Source organism: Triticum urartu, chromosome 5 (assembly GCF_003073215.2).
Source record: "Triticum urartu cultivar G1812 chromosome 5, Tu2.1, whole genome shotgun sequence".
NCBI classification, from domain to species: domain Eukaryota; kingdom Viridiplantae; phylum Streptophyta; class Magnoliopsida; order Poales; family Poaceae; genus Triticum; species Triticum urartu.
This window is the reverse complement of record NC_053026.1, coordinates 80803273-80815901: the sequence shown is the minus strand read 5'-3', so window position 1 is coordinate 80815901 and position 12629 is coordinate 80803273.

Here is a 12629-nt window from a genome sequence, read left to right as displayed (position 1 = left end):
CAAACGGAGTCCAATTGACCTGAAACTTGATGGAACCTATTTTTGGATCAGAAGAAGCCCAGAAGACTTGAAGTGCATGTAAGGGAAGCTTCGAGGAGGCCACGAGGTAGGGGCATGCGCCTACCCCCTCTAGGCGCGCCCTCCACCCTCGTGGGCCCCTCGTGTCCCCCCTGACGTACTTCTTCCGCCTATATATCTCCATATACCCTAAAAACATCTGGGAGCACAATAGATCAGGAGTTCCGCCGCCAAAAGCCTCTATGGCCACCGAAAGCCAATCTAGATTCTGACACCCTTCCGAAGGGGGAATCCTTCTCCGGTGGCCATCTTCATCATCCCGGCGCTCCCCATGACGAGGAAGGAGTAGTCCACCCTCGGGGCTGCGGGTATGTACCAGTAGCTATGTGTTTGATCTCTCTCTCTCTCTCTCTCGTGTTCTTGATTTGGCATGATCTTGATGTATCGCGAGCTTTGCTATTATAGTTGGATCTTATGTTTCTCCTCCCCCACTACTCTCTTGTAATGGATTGAGTTTACCCTTTGAAGTTATCTTATCGGATTGAGTCTTTAAAGATTTGAGAACACTTGATGTATATCTTGCCGTGCGTATCGGTGACAATGGGATACCACAGGATGCACTTGATGTATGTTTTGGTGATCAATTTGCGAGTTCCGCCCATGAACCTATGCATAGGGGTTGGGACACGTTTTCGTTGTGATTCTCCGGTAGAAACTTTGGAGCACTCTTTGAGTTCCTATGTGTTGGTTGAATAGATGAATCTGAGATTGTGTGATGCATATCGTATAATCATACCCACGGATACTTGAGGTGACATTGGAGTATCTAGGTGACATTAGGGTTTTGGTTGATTTGTGTCTTATGCTGTTATTCTAGTACGAACTCTAGGGCTGTTTGTGACACTTATAGGAATAGCCCAATGGATTGATCGGAAAGAATAACTTTGAGGTGGTTTCGTACCCTACCATAATCTCTTCGTCCGTTCTCCGCTATCGGTGACTTTGGAGTGACTCTTTGTTGCATGTTGAGGGATAGTTATGTGATCCAATTATGATATTATTGTTGAGGGAACTTACACTAGCGAAAGTATGAACCCTAGGCCTTGTTTCCTATCATTGCAATACCGTTTATGCTCACTTTTATCACTTGCCACCTTGCTGTTTTTATATTTTCATATTACAAAAACTATTATCTACTATCCATATACCACTAGTACCACCATCTCTTCGCCAAACTAGTGCACCTATACAATTTACCATTGTATTGGGTGTGTTGGGGACACAAGAGACTCTTTGTTATTTGGTTGCAGGGTTGCTTGAGAGAGACCATCTTCATCCTACGCCTCCTACGGATTGATAAACCTTAGGTCATCCACTTGAGGGAAATTTGCTACTGTCCTACAAACCTCTACACTTGGAGGCCCAACAAAGTCTACAAGAAGAAGGTTGTGTAGTAGACATCAAAGGGCCTCATAGTCCGTATGTGGCCTGGCGAGCCCCTGCCGGGCAGCTACTTCGGCCTGGTGAGGCAGCTTGTGAATGCCTGCCCACGGCTTGAAGTCATAAAGCGGTCCGTCTGCATTGAGGGTGCGCGCAGGGCTTTTGCCCGAGCGAAAGTGCACTGGGCGAAGATGGACGCCGAGAAGCTGGTGAAGGAGGGGCCGCCGGAGGGCAAGGAGCATCGCCGCCCCAAAAAGTATTATGACAGCGTCCTGAAGGAATGTTCATAATACTTTTTGGGGTGGCGATTTTGAATGAATGTACTCATGTGATCTTGTAATATGAAAACGAGTTCATGTGCACTATATAACGCTTGTTGATTTAAAATATTACCTTCTGTGCAGCCGTTTATAAAATCTGAGAGTTGGCTAGTCGTCGGCTTCTGCCCCCATGTAGCTAGTACTGAGGTGTTCGGGATAAATCTGATCACTCTTTATCCCAGTTTTGGGTCCTTCGAAGGAGGTGTTCAGCACAACGAACCAAGCGATCGGACTATAAAGCTTTATCACTCTCACTTAGCCATAGAAGTCTACAATTTTAAAATTTGGCAAAGCCCCTTGTATTCGGAAGGCCGAACTTGGGGCGCTATGAACGCCTAAATCGGACAAGGCCGACTCCTCGCCTAAAGCGAAAAAAATCTTTAGGGATTTGGGACCTCTCGAACAGCGACCAGCTCTCGCCGCATCATGACAGTCAGTTTTCAGCTTTCTCTACTGAGGTGCTCATCCGGAAGAACCGGGACACAATCGCAGTAGTTCTCCTAGTGCTACCTTAGCCGATATAGCGGAACGTAAGGCACCAAAACATGGGAGCCGGGCAAACCCAACTATTGACCCAAGACATGATTCAGAGCTGATGCATATAATGCTATAAGTTCGGGATGCCGCACTGTCGAAAGTGTTCGGACTTTTCTTGCCATGTGATGGGGTACACTGAAGCCCCTGGCATACTGAACGTACCAGAACGTACGGGAGCAACTTGTCGTGAATAAACAAACAAGGAGAAAAGAAAATAAGAAAATGAAGAAATGTAATAATGAGCTGATGCTGTGCATTGTTATTTAGAGGATAGGTCAAAGCGTATGTGTATAAGTAGTACAATAAGCAAAAATAGGACTATCTGACATGTCCGATCCAAGGGCGAGCTGCGTGCGGGTATGTAAATGTAACACCCACGATGCGGCTATATCTCCCACGTGTCGGAGCACGACTTAGAGGCATAACCGTATGGTAGGCATGTCGCAAGAGGGGTGATCTTTACACATCCCATGTACTAAATAAGAAAGGGATAAAGAGGTGGCTTACAATCGCCACTTCAAACAATACATAAAAATCATACATCATCCAGAATACAATCAAGGTCCGACTATGGAACCAAAATAAAGAAAGACAACCCCAAATGCTAGATCCTCGATTGCCCCAACTGGGCTCCACTACTGATCGACCGGAAAAGAAACAAAAACAACGAACAAGATCTTCATCGAGCTCCCACTTGAGCTCGGTTGCGTCATCTGCACTAGTATCATTGGCACCTGCAACTGTTTGGAAGTATCTGTGAGCCACGAGGACTCAGCAATCTCACACCCGCAAGATCAAGACTATTTAAGCTTATGGGTAGGAAAGGGGTAGTAAGGTGGAGCTGCAGCAAGCACTAGCATATATGGTGGCTAACATACGCAAATAAGAGCGAGAAGAGAAGCAACGCAACGGTCGTGAACTAGAAGTGATCAAGAAGTGATCCTGAAACTACTTACGTTCAATCATAACACAAGAACCGTGTTCACTTCCCGGACTCCGCCAAAAAGAGACCATCACGGCTACACATGTGGTTGATGCATTTTTAATTAAGTTAAGTGTCAAGTTCTCTACAACCGGACATTAAAAAATTCCCATCTGCCACATAACCGCGGGCACGGCTTTCGAAAGTTCATAACCCTGCAGGGGTGTCCCAACTTAGCCCATCATAAGCTCTCACGGTCAACGAAGGATATTCCTTCTCCCAGGACGACACGATCAGACTCGGAATCCCAGTTACAAGACTTTTCGACAATGGTAAAAGAAGCCCAGCAAAGCCGCCTGATGTGCCGACAAATCCCGATAGGAGTCGCACGTATCTTGTTCTCAGGGCACACCGGATGAGTCATCCTACATGTAAAACCAAACCTCAAGTTTACTCATTTCGGACCAACACTCAGAGGAGCACTGGCTCGGGGGGGTTTAAAATAAAGATGACCTTGAGTCTGCAGAACCCAAGGGAAGGGGTATATGGTGGTAGGTAGGCAAATGGTAAAACCAAGGTTGGGCCTTGCTGGAGGAGTTTTATTCAAAGCAAACTGTGAAGGGGTTCCCATTATCACCCAACCGCGTAAGGAACACAAAATCAAGGAACATAACACTAGTATGAAGCAAAACTAGGGCGACAAGAGTGGAACAAAACACCAGGCATAAGGCCGAGCCTTCCACCCTTTACCAAGTATATAGGTGCATTAAAGTAAATAAGATATAGTAATGATATCCCAACAATATCCATGTTCCAGCATGGAACAAACTGCATCTTCATCTGCAACTAACAACGCTATAAGAGGGCTAAGCAAAGAGGTGACATAGCCAAACAACGGTTTGCTAGGAAAGGTGGGTTAGAGGCTTGACATGGCAATATGGGAGGCGTGATATAGCAAGTGGTAGGCATCGCGGCATAGCAAAAGAGCGAGCAACTAGCAAGCAAAGATAGAAATGATTTCGAGGGTATCGTCATCTTGCCTGAAATCCCGCAAGGAAGAAGAACGAGTCCATGAAGAAGACAAACGGACGTAGTCAAACAGATCATCACAAACACGACGTTATCAGAACTAACGCGAAGAAGGAACACCGGAAAGGAGCAAACAATATGGTAAACAACCATCACATAAACATGGCATGATGCGCAAACAAGTATGATGCACGTCCGGTTTAACGATTCATGGCATGGATAAATGCAACGAAGAAAACTACAAATTAAGTGGAGCTCAATATGCAACGAGTTGCATATTGACGAAGCACCACATGACTTATTTAGTTCACTCCCGGTTAGGTACCCAACAATATTAAAGTTGTTAAACATGGCAAGAGGTGAAGCATATGAAACCTACCTATCTAGGCAAGTTTAAATGAGGCCGGAACAACGAACAACAATTCCGGAAACTCCTCATCTGCATATATTAGGTTTGGTACTGTTCTGCCCTAAACACAATTTTAGGGTTGTTAAACATGCAAAGAAAATGAACCAAGTTGAACTAGGCATTTTTGTACCCCATTTACATATAAAGATTATTTACAAAGGAGCTACGGTTATTAAGTTATGAAATAAATCATTTTAACATGGCATTTGAGCAAATTTAAACAAACAACAATTTAAACATTTTTAACATGGATGAAAGTAGTAAATTATGAAACTTGGCAAAATTCTAAGCAAGTTACACATATAAAACATTTTAATATGATGCACGGTTGATGAGTTATTAAATGCATGAACACTAGGGACCTTTCTGTAAAATGATGTTCTCTGGAATAATTACTAAAGCCGTCCAGACGAAAAAAACATTACACGGGCCGAATCTGCAACAGGTCAACTGGCTAGCGGGGCTGCTGGTTGCTCACCATGGGCTTGGCCCAGAGCAGAGGAGAGCTGGGGCTGGGCCACGGCTTGGAGTGGGCGCGGTCACGCGAGCGCTAGGTCAACGTGAGCGCTCTAGTCAGAGCGGCTCGATGCAGAAGAGTCATCGCTTGTCTCCCTCGCTCGAACAGAGGGAGGCGGCGCTGGGGACTTGCGGAGGAAGGGGCCGCCAGGCACGGGAAGTGGCAGGTTGGCGAGGTGGCGAGCGGATCCCGGCGGTGCCACGCCGAACAGAGGCCGATGGAGGCGGATCCAGCGGCGGCCTGCGGGATGGATTCGAAGGGAGCCATGGGAGGGATCTGGTTGGTGGGGATTGATGGATTGGGCAGGGGAGAATGAGAGGATCCCGAGGTAGCTGGTGAGTTGGTGGCGGCGGCGGACACGGAATGGATGGGACATCCCCTAAAAATTAGGGTTTTGTATTTGGTCTCGGGTTAGGCTAAAATATATAGCGAGTGGTAAGGTTAGGGGCTACTCGAGCCCTCCGATCGCAATAGGACGGATGAGAAATAAATAGGTAGGGAGTTCAAAATAAGAAAAACGGTGATGTTTTGTAGACGTTTGGGGATGATCCGGACCCATCGGTGACGTTTGTCCGGGTCGGGTCTGGGACAGCTTTTCGGACGCGCGCGCGGGGAGGGCCGCGGGCTGATGAGAGAGGTTAGGTTGGGCCTGGTGGTAGGTAGTGGACTGTGGAGAAGGCCTCAGGCTGAGAGAAGAGAAGAGAGAGAGAGAGAGAGAGAGAGAGAGAGACCCGACAGCAGTTTCCGGAGACCGAAAACGTCCGACGATTAGACCGGCTATAATGCCGCTATGTTATCCGTTGGGGCGTCAAACGGACTCCGAATGCGATGAAATTTGGCAGTCGGTCTACTGACAACAAAACAACACTGCACGCCAACTTTCAACCCATTCCGAGAACATTTTTTGGCCACTTATAAAATAATATTTCGGACATGCCGCGGGCACGTGCAAGTGTGTCTGTGCTCAGAACGGACAACGGAGAGAAACGGGGAGACCTGGACGGATGCAAGTTTTTAAAACATGATGATGCAATGCACATGATGACATGATAAAATGCAACACGCAAGCGAATGACATGGCAACGACAACGAATAACTGGAAGACACCTGGCGCATCGGTCTCGGGGCATCACAACACTCCACCACTACAAGAGGATCTCATCCTGAGATCTAGAATGGCACCGGAGAGAAGCGGAAGAGGAAGGGAGGAAGTAAAACTAAGTTGCTTCTTTGACAAATGAGTGAAACCAAAGAACCTTGTGATGTTGAACAAATTGAAAGAAAGAATACAACGAAGATGACCAAAGTTGAAAACACTCTGATAGAAAAGAGGAACACGGAACATTACTAGAACCTTGTAGGTTGCAAGGTATAAGAAGAGGGTTGCAATGGACAATAAGTACATGCAAGCACTCCGGTAGGAACGAAATGTACAAGGAACGATAAGGATCAATTACGATAACACTCCGGTTGGAAAAGGAAGGCATAGAATATGATCTTGATAAAATGATAGGATACTTGATGAAATCAACAACTCACTGAATCCGGAACAAATATAAGAATGGAATCAAAAGAACAGAGGAGAAAACAACATCTTCTACCTCAAATGAGCTTGAAAAAGCATCTTTAGGAGAAGGGTCAAACAGAGTTGTTGGAAAAACCAACAATGAAAAGAGTAAGCTTGTTCTGGGATTATGGAGAACATCTCGAAAAAAAACTTGAGGTGAAAATCTGGCACTAACGGAAACAATGGATTTGGATTGATATGAACAAGGAGACGAGAAACTATTTCACCGGGAGGATAAACGAAGAACTTGGGTCATTTATAAATACCATAAATAGAAACAATCCTTAGGGAAGGCTTTTAGGTGAAATATAACCCAAGATAACTCCAATGAAGAGATTGATTGGTTGCAAAGGATCTCAAGAACGAATTAAAAATGATGGGTTTAAAATATGTCATTCCGGACAACTTGTGAATCATGAAACACGAAGGGAAATTGTCAACAATGACATAACGCCACCTCAAAAGATGAGATAAGAAAGAATTGCACTTTGGAATGCAGGAAGAATAATACTTGAACTCCTCAAAACAAACATGTGTTGAGCACCACGTTCATTTTAGAGTAAAGCTTGGGGGATCATAACTTCGAGAGAAAAAATCCAGAGGACAATTGAAGAATAAAAGAAACCCTTAACGAACCACCATGTTGAGTCTTCCTGAGAACTCCGGTAATAAAAGAATGATTAATCGAAAGGAAAGAGAAGTTGAGAACACAAGGTGAAGCCTTGTAATGATTTAGATGGATCTTCGTGGTGATAATGCGGAAAACATGGCACTCCGGAAAAGAAAAGATGTAGCATCTCGGACCGAGAATGTGATATGATGAACAACTCCGGGAAGAAAAAACTAGATCACTTGGATGAAACAATAATAAGAATTACTTTCTGCGTATCCTTCACCAATTTAGATTGATGACAAGCACGGATTTGGCATACTACTTATTCTCGTAGACAGGATTAAGATAGATATTGCGCAAACTTGGGAAGGTCTTCAACGAACCACCAGTAGGATTGAAACAACGAATAAATTTATATGATAACGAAGGAAAAGAAATCTTGCATGAACTACCGTAAGAATTAAAGTGAACGTAGCACAGGCACAATTCACCAGGAAGAATTAGAGAACGAATGAACAGACTTGAGGGAAATTTAGATACAAGAGAACGAAGAGATCATGAACTGATTAGAGGATATTTGAGCGATGCACCAGTAAGATTTGGAGAACAAGAGCTGAAAGCTGAGAATGAATAATTTCTTCTGAAGTGATGGCCTTCGGAGGAAAGAAATGAAAACAACTCATGAAATGCTCCGGATGGATGGAAGAATTCTCACAATCAAAAACAATTATGAGAGGATGGCATAAGGCTAGAACCATGAATCGTCGAGAGAACGGACCAAGATGTAGAGGAAACACTTCTTCGGTCTTCAAATCCGAGAATGACAATGAGAAACACCACCAAGAATTGTTGAGATACTCCTGGAATGAAAATTAGAAAGGTTGAACCAACGATGAAAAAAATTTGAAAGATCTTGGGGAAAGACATTTGACTGATGATGATTCATTCTTATGTCAAACATTGAAAAAAAATTGAGAGATAGCTCCGGGAAAATTAGAAGAGTCAGGTAAGATCCTGGGAAAAGACCTGTGGGTTAGGGCCCACTCAAAAGATACACCGTTGAACAATTTGAAGAGAGATTGCACCGGTTGAATAAAATAGCTTGAATGAGATAACAACCTCGAGATATCTTGAACGGATTAGGAATGAAAACACGAATCTCCTGAGATATCTTCAGCACTCCAGAACAAAAGAATAGCAAGAGGTGAATGATTAGGGGTGCACCGGCATGAGAAAACATTTGAAATGAGGAAAGGGATATGATCAACAAAGCTTGAATTGAATCCACCGGAGAAGATAAAAGAAACGAAGAATGATGAACTTGAAGCTCCGTTAGTATCTTCTTGAGAATCACTGGATAAGAACATTGACAAAAAAGAATGGAGAGACTTCCCATGAATAAAATGGATAGTAGATTTAGAAATCTGATTCCTTGAAGGAAAAGGGTGGGAGGGCGGGAAAACCAAAGACAACTTGGGACGAATGGAACAAACACCGCTGAGAATACTTAGAGTTGATCTTGCGAATGTTGAAATGATCGGATCCACTTGAAGGAAAACACACCGGTTGAAAAGGAGTGACATGATAATCTCGATTATCATGAAGGATTAGCATCCACATAGAAATATGAGAACACTGCTTAGAAAAAGTATGGAATCAACACTTGACATTGAAGCAACTCAAATACCACAACTCAAAACAAAACAAAGGATTGGCTTGGAAAATAAGCCGGAACGAACATATGATAGAGATTTCATCCAAAGTTTTCGTGGTGGGGCCCACACAGGCTCGATCGTACAACACCATCATGTACAAGTCAGTGCACATGACATACAAAGTGTCCCCGAGTCAGCATAGCCAAGGACTCTTTAAGACACAAAGAGACCACTGTAAAACCAACCGTGGATAGGTGGAGCACTAGACGTCGAACCCCAATTTCATATCATACATCTGTCAGAAATATATCCTAGGAGCTACTTGAATTCCCAGTTATAAACTCCCGAAACTTTCTGGCTATGCAATCAGGTGTTGGGGATACAGGGGAAGCATAATATCTCACCTAAAACTAGCAAATCCTACATCCAGCTATATCCATCCTTCAACACATAACCAAGAAACCTTCGGAAATCATTTACCTCAACCTTGGAAAAGCATCCGTTATACGAGTTATGGCAATACTCCCGAACTCCCGCCCTAGTACTGGGTGGCGTCGAGGTTATCTCACCAAAAACAGCATAAAAGAGATTTTCGATGTCGGCGAACTTAGGTATTCCAGAACCTCAACGATAAAATTGTGACGACAACACCTCAGAGCTCAACTCCCCGGGACACTGCCACAACCCGTAAATGTCAGGAGGCACCAAGAACAATGTTCTCGTCACAAAACCATCGGAAAGATTCCAAGATACCGGCGTGATCCTAAAAAAATTCATGAAATTTGAGAAGAGAAGAGTCAAAACTCTACGTCAGGAGGCCTCACCAGAGCGATGAAGGGACTGAGGAGTAAAAAGAATCCTACTCTCCGATATATATAATCCTATAAGACTCAAAACATTTTTCTAGACTCAACAACGCCAGCAATTCGATCAAGCAGGGGGCTCCTAAGTCGGGGAAGGCTCTGATTACCAACTTGTAACACCCACGATGCGGCTATATCTCCCACGTCTGAGAGCATGACTTAGAGGCATAACCGCATGGTAGGCATGTCGCAAGACAGGTAATCTTTACACATCCCATCTACTGAATAAGAAAGGGATAAAGAGTTTGCTTACAATCGCCACTTCAAACAATACATAAAAATCATACATCATCCAGAATACAATCAAGGTCCGACTACGGATCCAAAATAAAGAAAGGAAACCCCAAATGCTAGATCCCCGATCGCCCCAACTGGGTTCCACTACTGATCGACCGGAAAAGAAACAAAAACAACGAACAAGATCTTCATCGAGCTCCCACTTGAGCTCGGTTGTGTCATCTGCACTGGTATAATTGGCACCTGCAACTGTTTGAAAGTATCTGTGAGCCACCAAGACTCAGCAATCTCACACCCACGAGATCAAGACTATTTAAGCTTATGGGTAGGAAAGGGGTAGTAAGGTGGAGCTGCAGCAAGCACTAGCATATATGGTGGCTAACATACGCAAATAAGAGCGAGAAGAGAAGCAACGCAATGGTCGTGAACTAGAAGTGATCAAGAAGTGATCCTGAAACTACTTACGTTCAAGCATAACACAAGAACCGTGTTCACTTCCCGGACTCCGCCAAAAAGAGACCATCACGGCTGCACACATGGTTGATGCATTTTTAATTAAGTTAAGTGTCAAGTTCTCTACAACCAGACATTAACAAATTCCCATCTGCCACGTAACCGCAGGCACGGCTTTTGAAATTTCATAACCCTGCAGGGGTGTCCCAACTTAGCCCATCACAAGCTCTCACGGTCAACGAAGGATATTCCTTCTCCCAGGACGACCCGATCAGACTCGGAATCCCGGTTACAAGACTTTTCGACAATGGTAAAACAAGCCTAGCAAAGCTTCCCGATGTGCCGACGAATCCCGATAGGAGTCGCACGTATCTCATTCTCAGGGCACACCAGATGAGACATCCTACGAGTAAAACCAAACCTCAAGTTTCCCCAAGGTGGCCCCACAGTCTACTCGTTTCGAACCAACACTCAGAGGTGCACTGGACCGGGGGGGTTTAAAATAAAGATGACCCTTGAGTCTGCAGAACCCAAGGGAAGGGGTATATGGTGGTAGGTAGGCAAATGGTAAAACCAAGGTTGGGCCTTGCTGGAGGAGTTTTATTCAAAGCGAACTGTGAAGGGGTTCCCATTATCACCCAACCGCGTAAGGAACGCAAAATCAAGGAACATAACACCGGTATGATGGAAACTAGGGAGGCAAGAGTGGAACAAAACACCAGGCATAAGGCCGAGCCTTCCACCCTTTACCAAGTATATATGTGTATTAAAGTAAATAAGATATAGTAATGATATCCCAACAATATCCATGTTCCAACAAGGAACAAACTTCATCTTCACCTGCAACTAACAACGCTATAAGAGGGCTGAGCAAAGCGGTGACATAGCCAAACAACGGTTTGCTAGGAAAGGTGGGTTAGAGGCTTGACATGGCAATATGGGAGGCATGATATAGCAAGTGGTAGGCATCGCGACATAGCAAAAGAGCAAGCAACTAGCAAGCAAAGATAGAAGTGATTTTGAGGGTATGGTCATCTTGCCTAAAATCCTGCAAGGAAGAAGAACGAGTCGATGAAGAAGACAAACGGACATAGTCGAACGGATCATCACAAATGCGACGTTATCGGAACTAACCCGAAGAAGCAACACCGGAAAGGAGCAAACAACATAGTAAACAACCATCACATAAACATGGCATGATGCGCAAACAAGTATGATGCATGTCCTGTTTAATGATTCATGGCATGGCAAAATGCAACAAACAAAACTAGAAATTAAGTGGAGCTCAATATGCAACGAGTTACATATTGACGAAGCACCACATGACTTATTTAGTTCACTCCCGGTTAGGTACCCAACAATATTAAATGTTGTTGAACATGGCAAGAGGTGAAGCATATGAAAACTACCTATTTAGGCAAGTTTAAATGAGGCCGGAACAACGAACAACAATTCCGGAAACTCCTCATGTGCATATATTAGGTTTGTTACTGTTCTTCCCTAAACACAATTTTAGGGTTGTTAAACATGCATAGAAAATGAACCAAGTTAAACTAGGCATTTTTCTACCCCATTTACATATAAAGATTATTTACAAAGGAGCTACGGTTATTAAGTTATGAAATAAATCATTTTAACATGGCATTTGAGCAAATTTAAACAAAGAGCAATTTAAACATTTTTAACATGGATGAAAGTTGTGTATTATGAAACTAGGCAAAATTCTAAGCAAGTCACATATATAAAACATTTTAATATGATGCACGGTTGATGAGTTATTAAATGCATGAACACTAGGGACCTTTCTGTAAAACGATGTTCTCTGGAATAATTACTAAAGCCGTCCAGATGAAAAAAACATTACACGGGCTGAATCTGCAACAGGTCAACGGGCTAGCGGGGCTGCTGGTTGCTCACCATGGGCTCTGCCAAGAGCAGAGGAGAGCTGGGGCTGGGCCGCGGCTTGGAGTGGGCGCGGTCACGCGAGCGCTGGGTCAACGTGAGCGCTCTAGTCAGAGCGGCTCGATGCAGAAGAGTCGTCGCTCGTCT